Source organism: Triticum aestivum, chromosome 5D (genome assembly GCF_018294505.1).
Source record: "Triticum aestivum cultivar Chinese Spring chromosome 5D, IWGSC CS RefSeq v2.1, whole genome shotgun sequence".
NCBI lineage: Eukaryota > Viridiplantae > Streptophyta > Magnoliopsida > Poales > Poaceae > Triticum > Triticum aestivum.
In genome coordinates this window covers 92,476,692-92,488,348 of record NC_057808.1, presented here as the reverse complement: position 1 = coordinate 92,488,348, position 11,657 = coordinate 92,476,692, and the positions used below count along the sequence as shown (strand labels likewise).

The window sequence follows — 11,657 nt, the reverse complement described above, 5'->3', positions numbered from 1 at the left end:
CAGTTTTGTAGTAATTGTAATAGTGGCAACGGAAAAGTGACTAAGCAAAGATCAATATGTGAGAAGCTCGTAGGCATTGGATCAGTGATGGATAATTATGTCGGATGCGATTCTTCATGCAACAGTTATAATCTAGGGTGACACAGAACTAGCTCCAGTTCATCAATGTAATGTAGGCATGTATTCCGAATATAGTCATACGTGCTTATGGAAAAGAACTTGCATGCCATCTTTTGTCCTATCCTCCCGTGGCAGCGGGGTCCTATTGGAAACTAAGGGATATTAAGGCCTCCTTTTAATAGAGTACCCGACCAAAGCATTAACACTTAGTGAATACATGAACTCCTCAAACTACGGTCATCACCGGGAGTGGTCCCGATTATTTTCACTTCGGGGTTACCGGATCATAACATACAGTAGGTGATTATTGACTTGCAAGATATGATCAAGAACTCACATATATCCATGAAAACATAATAGGTTCAGATGTGAAATCATGGCACTCGGGCCCTAGTGACAAGCATTAAGCATAACAAAGTCATAGCAACATCAATCTCAGAACATAATGGATACTAGGGATCAAACCCTAACAAAACTAACTCGATTACATGATAAATCTCATCCAACCCATCATCGTCCAGCAAGCCTACGATGGAATTACTCACGCACGGCGGTTAGCATCATGAAATTGGTGATGGAGGAAGGTTGATGATGACGACGGCGACGGATTCCCCTCTCCGGAGCCCCGAACGGACTCCAGATCATCCCTCCCGAGAGAGATTAGGGCTTGGCGGCGGCTTCGTATCGTAAAACGCGATGAATCCTTCTCTCTGATTTTTTCTCCCCACACGTGAATATATAGAGCTGGAGTTGAGGTCGGTGGAGCCTCAGGGGGCGCGCCCCAGGGGGGTGGGCGCGCCCTCCACCCTCGTGGATAGGGTGTGCCCCCTGGTGTTGATTCTTTCGCCAATATTTTTTATTAATTCCAAAAATATTCTCCGTGAAGTTTCAGGTCATTTTGAGAACTTTTATTTCTGCACAAAAATAACACCATGGCAATTTTGCTGAAAACAGCGTCAGTCCGGGTTAGTTCCATTCAAATCATGCAGGTTCGAGTCCAAAACAAGGGCAAAAGTGTTTGGAAAAGTAGATACGATGGAGACGTATCACACCTCAAGGCCACGACCTGGGAGGAGGGGAAGGGGAATGAGGTGCCTTCTGTCGGAGTGGGGCATCAGCCGTAGTTGTGCGCCGACCGCCGGAGTAGAGTGTTGGACGGACCATAGAGGAGTAGCTGCTGGAGACCATCAGAGTGAGGGGCAGCGCCAGAGGGAGGAGCACCCGGTGAGATTGGGCCCTACCGCCGGCCATGTAGCCTAGCTGGACAGAGCATCGTCGAGGAGCAGGCCAGATGGGACCTATGGCAGCGGCTCGCTAGAGGAACCGTAGCGCTGCAGGCAGGGGATCGAGGCAGAGGGAAAGGGGGAGGAGATGCAAGCGGGCAGGGCAATGAACGCTTGCGTGTTTGTTTTCACATGAGGGTCAGGTGTGACGCGGGTGTGAACAGTGGCATTTTGAGTGTAATATAAGCAGACAACAAAGTCATTTTGCTATTCCCCTTCCCTTCAATTTTGAGTGAGCTTCTACGCGAAGCGCCCTCCCCCCAGCAAAATAAGTTGAGACCAAGCCCATAACTCAAAAACGAGCTCTTTACATCTTTTATGGCTTATTTTGACAATAAGCTCTCAAAAGGCGGAATAGAACTGGCCCTTAACCTGCAATTCAATTGTGTGTGCAATGATGAATCACTCCTGCCTGTTATAGTGTACATTTAGGCATCATGCATGGCATAACCTAATACATGTGCATTTCATTATAGAATCTGAAATATACAATGTTTATGTTAGTTTATACGTTGCACATGATGTTTAAATGCCTCTTAAATCTGGCCAGTCAAGTGATGGTCTTTAAGCCTCCTTTTATGCTTGTTTTCTTGATATGTAATTTAGTGTTGTGCAAGATTTTCTCACACATCTGTTCAATTGCTTGTTTGTATTAGCCAACCATACTAGAACTGTTTGCTTTCATTACTTGTTGTTCTTGACCTACCAGAGCTTGTCAACGATTTAAATACTAAGGGATGCTGTAGTGGGGGCTTGTATAACTCATAGGTGACATAAAGGTTTGGCTGTACACTAAACTAGGCTCTCCAAGAGTATCTGGAGGTCCAGCTCGAAGGTATACCTAGTTTTTACATAACGCACACATAGTAAATGCTCATTTCATTGTGTGCAAAAGATGTGGCATGTTTCATTATGTGGTGTTGTTTTGTTATAAACTCATCCTTTGGTGCTGTTCACCGACTGGAAAGTATGCATATTTATCTTTCACGGAGACCAGTAACTAGTTTGTATCACCTTGTAGAGGGGGTTCAATGAAGATAAGATTGAGGATTTCAAGTATAAATGTTAGGAAGGAGCCTTGCGAGAGAAGAAGGAGCAGCATTGAGCCTGTTCAACCAGTTATTGTAAGTCATTGTATTACAATTACCAGGACATCCTATTTGTCTGACATTGTGCTTGCGTAGGGTTCTTCACCTATAACCCAGTCATTGGACCATTGATTGAAACTCTCTCCGCTCACTACTATATGATGTTCTAACTTTTTTGTAAATCAGATGTATGTAAACATATTTAAATGTGTCTGTTCACTCATTATGGATGTAGTCTATTCTTAAATATCTAAAACATCTTATAGTAGTGAATAGTGTGAAATTGCTTCCTGCTATGGTAAAGTTGTCGATGTCATAAATGTCATAACCAAACACATGTTCACATCATTAGCCTCCCTATCATCACTAGGATCTTGATTAAATACTAGTCGAGATACTTCATAGGGGGCAAACAATATTACATTACTTGTTCCTTTATACAGATGATACATCAGTTGATTCAAATGTAGATAGGCCAAGGATGTTATTGAGACGTGCATGTATGCATGCTGCCAACTCAATAGTTCAATTGCTTGTTTGTTTCAGGCATAGTTAAATTGCTCTTTTTAATTTCTTTATTTGTCCTTAGTTAATGAGATGCCCAAATAATGATGCCTGATGTAGGGTACTTGTATAACTATTAGTTGATGTAATTAAAGGCCTTACCATTTAATTACTCTGGCGCAGTGTGCCTGAAGCTTTGAAGTCTATTAACCAACTAGTACTGGATGAGGCTCACAATCTAATTTATACGAGGCTAATGATTGCATAGTTTTTCTTGTTGTAGTAGGTTTGTATGAATCCCCTGCAGTTCATTATGCTTCCTAAGACTTTTCTAAAACATGGCACACAATGTTCCAGCTAGTTAATTGAGCTACCGAATGGCTAATTGCTTGCTTACTTATATGCAAAATATATATAGGACTGGACTATTCTGTTACTAGTAGCAGAATAATATTCTGTTACCCCGACTCTATACAGGGCCCGATCCGTTTTTGCAATGGCCCACACACTTATCCTCGCATCGCATCGCTCTCGCAGCCCTCGCATCTCATCGCTCCATCGCCGCCACCTCCGTCCCCCACACCGCGGGCCGCGGCCTCTGCCCCCGATGCCGCTCGCCGCGACCTCCGCCCCCGATGCCGCTCGCCGCGACCTCCGCCCCCTATGCCGTCGGTCGCCGCCTCCACCCCCACGCCGCCGGCCGCCGCCTCCAGCCACATGTCGCGGGCCACCGCCTCCCTCTCCCATGCTGGCGATCGCCGGCTCCCTCCCCCACGCCGGCGCTCGCCGCCTCCCTCCCCAATAACGCCGGCGGCTACACCATGCTTCCAACCCCACCCGCCGCTCTTGGTGTCGGGGGTGGTCGCCCGCACTGTCGATGTGCCGCTGCCGCGTGCAGGAAGTTCAACGGCACAATCCCCGGCCGTTCAATCTCGCTGCTGTGGGCGTGCCCCGCTCCAACTCCATCGCCTCTGCTTCACTGGTAAAACAATGCGACCTGAGGAACCACGGGGGTCGAGGACGTCCAGCTCCGCAGTCCAACTCGGCGTGATTCATGTCATCGATAGCCTTCATGTAGCAGCCCAGTATGTATTTTATCATCAGTTCGTAAAGGAAAGCTGAATCAGTGCAGTGTGCGTGTTAAAAAATTAATTCAGTTTTATATTGTATGGTAGTTCATTGTATAGAAAATTTGTAATACTTCCTGCTTTTCAGTCCATCTACTTCCTGGTCACAAGTCTAATTAGTAGAAATTCAAATATGAAAATAACATCCATCTTGTTCTGGTAATCATCTTCAACCAATTTCGTATGTATCAGACTTGCATATGTTGATTAGTAGGGTAGATCTCTGTTGTATAAGAAGCTAGATGTTGATTCTCAGTCATCTTGAGTCGGTTGCCTATATCACTTCAGATCCTTTTTCTTGTTGGTCCAGTGCATGTCCCGCAATGAGCCAGGACAGGGAAGTTGTTGGACACTATCGTCTTCGTCGGCCGTCACGCTATGAGTGGCTATGGCCATTGGTCACTGTTGGTCGTCGGTCGTTCTTCTTCGCCACCTCCTGAAGGTCAGCTTCTGGTACACGGGAATGAAACACCAGACAAAGCAAAATTGAGTGATCACCGGAATGGAACAGCCACAATCGTAAGTACAATTCTCTCTGTCTTCTCAAAGATTGAGTGCGTTTGTGCTGTTACGTCTCTCTCTACTAATTGTTGTGATTAAATTTATATTTTCATCGTTGGATCCTCGTTTGTTAAATCTACCATGCACAAAGTTTAGAAAAGAGGCCCGAACGAATTAGGTGCACTCTACATTTTTGTTCTTATGCTTGGTAAACCTTGTTCAGTTTGCATTGGAGAACTTGTGCTATTTCCTGTTGCTCTCAAGCTATATTTTATATGCCTAAAAAGAACTTAAACCATCCTTTTTGAAGTTTCTTTGTTGTCAACATACAAGCTAAATAGTTTGGAAATATGCAGTAATAACATTTCTTATGGAGCAGTACAGATATTTAGAACTTTAATGTAGTTACAAAACATGAATTCTCATTCCCAAAAACCTGCAAAAAAACATCAATTTATATATTGACATCTACTGCCGGTCCTTTTCTTGTGTATGTTCAGTTTGACATATGGTGGTTCTTCAGTGCGCGTATGGAAGGCCGAGAAGTTCTATTGCTCGTATACGCCAAGTTCAGAGAAGTTGCCGCCAACGGCGCCGGAGCAGCGGTCAAAATTAAACTTGGTTTCAGTTTGTGCATGAGTTTTTTACATCAATTTGTGCATATGTGTTAATTGGTGGCTGGTGTGTGTGTGCAGGCAGGGGCGGAGCTTTGTACGGGCAGACCTGGGCCATGGCCCGCCCAGGATTTTTTTTTTTGCATCAGTTCGACAAAAAAAGTGTACAATAGTTCAAACTCTGAGAGCTATTAAGTTTTATTTTTTTAGAATGGGAGTTGTATGTTTACTCTCTGCCTGTACAGTGCATTTTGTATTCCTGGTCGTTGTAGTTTTTTTTGTGTTAATAAAAATGAATTATGTATTTGTTAATCATTCCTCCACTTCCACTAGAAGAAAAGTGATTTAGACTCTTTATTGCAATCAGTTAGTTAACTATCTTAGTTCAACGAGTTAACCGTCTCGATTCACTTTTCTTGCTTCCAGGGCCAACCACGGTCGCCGCTCCTCGACCCTATTCCCGTTCGTCTGATGGTGCTCTTGTTTCAGGGCCGGGGGAGAAGGCAGAACCTCTGGGTGCATGATGGAAAAAAATTGCAAGTTCTTGTTTAGAGGTTCAGGATACCCTTCTCTCATTTCATTTATGTTCAGGATAGCAGGTGCATGATGGAAAATTGTGTATCATGTAGTTCTTGTTTAGATGTCGTGCAAATTCAAAAATTGTCGATTTTGCCATTGGAGAGAACCCGTTGGTTGCATTGTTTTTGCAGTGTGACGTCCCTTGGTATGTTTGGAGTATTGTTATTGTTGCTTTGCATGCAAATGAATTAGCTTGTCTTAGCATGTTATTGTTGCTTTGCATGCAAATGAATTAGCTTGTCCTGCTAAGACGAGGATGTTTGTGCCTGAGTCTTGAATTTTAAGAGGTCAGGGGAGATGAATAATTTATGTCATATGAAAGGACAAAAAGATTTGAATTAAAAATATTGATCAGTATGAGTTAAAAATGGTGATCAGTTCGGAATAAAAAGAAATGGTCAGTTTGAATTAAAAAAGAAACACACATAGAAAATCAAATTGTAAAAAGTTCAAACAAAAAAGAAGCCCCACAGAAATTCAAATGGTAAATGTACAAGTCGTAAAATGAGAGAAGTCCATAACATCATTGCAAAAAAAATATTGAGTTAAAAGAAAACATGCAAAAACATTTTCTTTTTGAACAGAATAGCATTCGGTTCAACGATATAAACCATGCAAGTTCGGGGTCGACAATATATTAACGAAAAGTGTAACGCCCACACGTGTGGGCGTTAGCAAACTCACCCACACGCCTTCATCACCGTCCAGTAACTTCTGCACGAATCTTGGCACAAATTAGCTGATTTTGTATGCCACGTAGGACAACTCGCGTGTGTGGTGTGTGAGAGAGGTCGCCCACACATCCGTTTTACCACACGGAGGGGCCGGTGTGTGGGCGTTTAGCAGTTCGCTCACACACCAGTTTTCAGTCACGCACAAGGGCTGGTGTGTGCGCGTTTGCCATCTCACCCACACACCCGCCTCCTCTCCCACACCCAAGCTGCCAGTTGTCATGCGTTTTGCAGTGTACATGGTAACTGCCCTAGTGTGATTGCAAGCAGATGGCAACTCTTTTTTTTACCCGTACATGTCAGTTGCCATATGTTTTGCATGGTACATGACAAACTGCCCTAGCGTGCACGTAAGCAGATGGCAACTCTTTTTTTTACATGGCAACTGCCTAGCGTGCTTGTGAGCACATGTCAACTCTCTTTTACCTGAACATGTTTTTTTGCCATGCCTTTTTTTTAGCGATACATGGCAACTGCCTAGTGTTAGTAGGTGGCAACTCCTAAAGTTTTGAAATCATGGCAACTGCAGTAGACCAAACCACACATGGCAACAACTGTAGTTGTCCAAAAAAGGGCAATCTGGAACTTTGACCTGAGATGGCAACTGCAATTGAGCAAACATGGCAACTGTAGTTGTCCGACATGGCAACCGTAGTTCAGCGACATGGCAACTGCACTTAAACGAACATGGACGAGGGTCCGGCCCATGGCAACTGCGGGCGCGCGGTAAAGTGTCACGTGGGGCGTGCGGGACCACGATGTACGAGGCCTGACGTACCGTGCGTGTGGGCGTTATCTATTTCGCCCACATGAACGCGTGGAAGAGGGACCGGGAGGGAGAAAAGAGGCGTGTGGGTGCTAGTTGTTTTGCCCACACACAGACGTGTGGGCTGGTCCTTTTAGGCACCACACAAAACGTGTGGGCAGATTTCTTAACGCTCACACATGTGGCAGTTATCGGCGTCCTATATTAAATTGTTGAAAAGTTACGAGCAAAACTTTAACGAATAAACATAGTAAATCGAGTCTGAAATCACACGTTCAGCGTGAGATCGGTTCGAGTACTATGTTTCCAACACAGAAAAATAGCACGCCACCGCCACAACCTCCCTCCCTCAGTGCGGCGCCGCCTAGCCCTTGCCTCCGAGCACCGCCACCTACCTCCAAGCGCCGCCGGACTTCGCACACAACTGTCCCACTGCTGCTTCGCGCGCCAACTCTGTCCTGAGGCTAGCCACGGTGGTGGATCACCGAGGGATGGCCGGTCCTTGCCACCGGCGGCCACACTCCCGACGTGTCCCGTGCGATTGCGCCAATAGAGGCTTGCTCCCATCATCATCCTCCTTCCAGAGTACAATGGCGATGGAGACAACATCCAGTAGGTCCTCCTGTGCCTCTGCTCACCCCGCCTTCACCACCGGCCTGCCGTGCAAATCCCTCTAAAAAAGTTCAGGTAAAATGTGGATCCCTATACAAAGTTCAGCTAAGTTCAGGTAAAATGGTATCATGTATGATTCCATAAGTGCACCTAGCAAATCTTCCCATGTGGATCAGTACAACTTATGTACGGCCTTAGTTCACAAATCTTATAGTAATCTTTGTAGTACTCTTCATAACACTTCGTAAAGCAAGAGTAGCCCTTTTTTTTGAGAAACAATTCAAACGAATCTGTTGTATCAGTTCTTATGATAGATAGAAGAAAGTTCCTTATAATTTGCAATCTTAAAGATAATGATCAGTTTGAATTAAAAAGTCGGTTTGCAATAATAACAATGATCAGATCAAATTAAAAACAATGATCAATTCGAATTAAAAAAATCTGAATTAAAAACAATGGTCAATTTGAATTAAAAAAATAAATGATCAGTTCGAACAAGAAACAATTATCAGTTTGAATTAAAAACAAGAAAGAAAAAATTGTTTCCAATATATAGAAATGCGGAAATTCAAAAAACCCACGAAAACTCATATGTTAAAAGTTCAAGTTGCAAAACGAGAGAAGTACAAAATACCGTTGCAAAAAAAGAGTTAAAAAATAAACACACAAAATATTTTATTTTTGAAAAAAATATCATTCAGTTCAACGATATAAACCATATAAGTTCAAGGACGATGATGACATAAACCGTTGAAAAGTTATGAGGATAACCATACCAAAAAAGCAAAGTAAAGTCTCATCTGTGAAAATACCTCAGTACAAAAAAACACATATATCAGTATGAGTACTCTGTTTTCAGATAAAAAAATAACACGATGAGAGAAATTCAAACTGGTAAAAGTTCAAATGGTAAAATGAGAGAAGTCCAGCATATCGTCACAAAACAATGTTGAGTTCAAAAGAAAACACAAAACATTTTCATTTTATTAAAAAAATCATTCAGTTTAATTTGCCCCATTTTCGATATCAGTACTGTGAAAAAATACCTCAGTACGAGTACTCTGTTTTTTGACCGAAAACACAACGCGATGGGTCTCACCGTATTAAGAATTACTCCTCAACGGTTGCGAATTTGAGAAAATATTCAACATGACTAAGTTTCGCATTTTCGATATCTTTCTAACGGTATATTATTTGCCCCATTTCGACAAACTTTTAAGAAATCACGTTCGAAATCAAATTTGACCGTATTCGAACTCGAGTTTAAACCTTAAGGAATTAGAAAAACATTTCTATACGAAAAGGTTGCGCATTTTTCACAGCTTTCCAACGCTGTATCATTTGCGTCAATCCGACAAACCATTTGCAAAAAAAACGAGAAAATACGTTTTGCCCAGAATTTCACCATTTTTCAAATTACTTTTAAATTGTTTAGAATTTGAAAAAAACAATAGATATATGGAAGAAGCGGAATTTCACCAGCTTTCCAATGCCATCTTATTTGCTCAATTCCAAGTAACCGTTTGAAAATTAAGTCCAAAATATGATTCGCGTTTTCGGTTTTGTAAAAACGGTTTTTTCAAAACTGCTTTTAAACCGTGATGATTTTGCAAAAAATTCCTATATATTTGTAATATAGATGTGAAGAGCTTTCCAACGATATATTACACGCCCCATTCCGACAAAAAGAGGATCAGTTCAACGAGATAAAAATCATCAGTACAACCGCCTCAAACCATCATATATATATATATAATATTCAGTAGCGGCGTGTGGTCTAAATTTGTAACATGTTTGTGTTTTGGATTTGTCCCCAACATCATGCTCCTCTGGTAAGCTAAGAGAGATTTCTTTATGTGGGCTGCACAGACTACCATTTTTATAATTTTCAAAATATCACCTGCTTATGATCTGAGAGCAGTGTGGCATGACCGTTACCAAATGATTTTGGATTGGAATTGTAATGTGCTGATGTTCTAAAGCATAAACTAGAGGTGGCAAGAAGCGTGTATATGATTCTCAACATGTAATCAACATGTTGAGACTGGAGTTGCAGGTATTAGATGCAGGAGTCAAAAAAAATGAAACAAGACACTGAGATAACCACAAAGGAATTGGAGATTTTGAAGACTGAAATTTGTGCTATCTGAATCCGACCAATCCTATTTTTTGAAGAGATTATAGTTCAAATGGCAAGTTCTGTTGATGCACGTCCATGATGTATGAGCTTTATTTTCCCAGTGTATGTAATTTGTTGTTTGTGTATGCTTTATTATCACTGGTGCCGAACTATAATGCCAAGTGGATATAATCTGCTGTAATTTCTTTATTCTGTAGTGTAGGATTATTCTTCGTTTCTATGCCTTAGTATCTTTATTGTATAGTGTAGGTTTTTAGAGGCGATAGTAGAGTAGGATAATTCTTTATATATGCTATATCGTTGAAATAGGGGCCAACACGTCCAAACATTACCTGGACGCCATCCGAACGAACAAACATGTGTAGTCAAAGTGGGCCTTAATTGGGCTGGTCAACTAATATTTAGTGGATCCTAATCGATGTGGTCTCATAATGTCTCAGATGGCCCAATCAACAAGGTCCGTTACAATTAGTGGATTTCGGCCCACCCATATGGCCCATCGTAACAAGGGCTCTTAGCAGGCCATTAACAGGTCGAAAGCTCGATAGGGCCGTATAAATAGGAATGGCCCGGGGGCCTCTAGCAGGCCAAAATAATCATCAATTTTGTCTCAGCCCTTTTACTTGACGGGCCAGTAAAAGGCCGAAAGTGTTTTGGGCCAAAAGAGGACCAATTTACAAACTAGGCTTTTAACAGGCCGAAAGTCGCGTCGGGCTGAAATTGTGCCCTGGAGAATGTGGGCCGTTAAAGGACCCAAAATCAGGTGGCACCATCAAAGGTCCAGCTGATGTGCGGGTTGTTAACATGCCGAAAGACACAACGGGCTAGAAGTTGGCCCATGTACATAATGGGCCAAGAAAAGGCCGAAAGTCAAAATGGGCTAGAAGTTGGCCCAACTACAGAATGGGCCGGAAGACGCACTGGCGGGATATTGGTCCATATCTATAATGAGCTGCTAACAGGCCGAAAGAAGGTCGGGTCGTAATTGAGCCGAAAGACGTAGCGGGCTGTTAACGGGCTGGAACTGACGATGGGCTGGAAATTTTCAAATCTAGAATGGGCCATTGATGGGTCGATTCTATGTAACTCGTATGGGCCGTGGTTGTGAATGGGCCTCACGCAAGTAGGCCGCTAATGTGCCGACCCGCTTATTTTGTCAGGCCCGACCTTTTAACCTAAACTGGCCACTGTTGGGCCATGCCATGTGTCGACGTATCATAGGCGCCTGATGTCCATTGGACGACTGACATCTGTCGCGACGCGGAGCTGACACGTGGTTCCGTCGACCAATGAGAATTTTACCTGTGGAAAATCGATATCGGTCCGTGCTGTTAGTGGGTTATCGGATCCAAAACTAGACTCGGTAGCTTAACATCGACCCGTTACAGTGGAGGCCACGTGTCGGTTACCCTTGACGAAAGCACTTCCATGACGCGCCATTTATCGACACAGAAGTGAAAATTTCCATGATGATAATTTTAGTACTGCCATGGAACACTTCTACGACAGCACATGTATGACTATCTTGATTCTGTCATAAAATCGTCATGGATATACATGCATGACAGAAAACATGACCTACTATGACAAAC

General features: G+C 42.9%; 1 long non-coding RNA gene across 1 annotated transcript; it reads left to right on the top strand.

Annotated features, from left to right (window-relative positions):
• Positions 1–3,495: 3,495 nt before the first annotated feature.
• Positions 3,496–5,994, top strand: LOC123119636 (uncharacterized). The gene is made up of 3 exons (XR_006458781.1): positions 3,496–4,080; positions 4,433–4,641; positions 5,124–5,994. It is a non-coding gene; the product is annotated as an uncharacterized lncRNA (long non-coding RNA).
• The last annotated feature ends 5,663 nt before the right edge of the window (positions 5,995–11,657 follow it).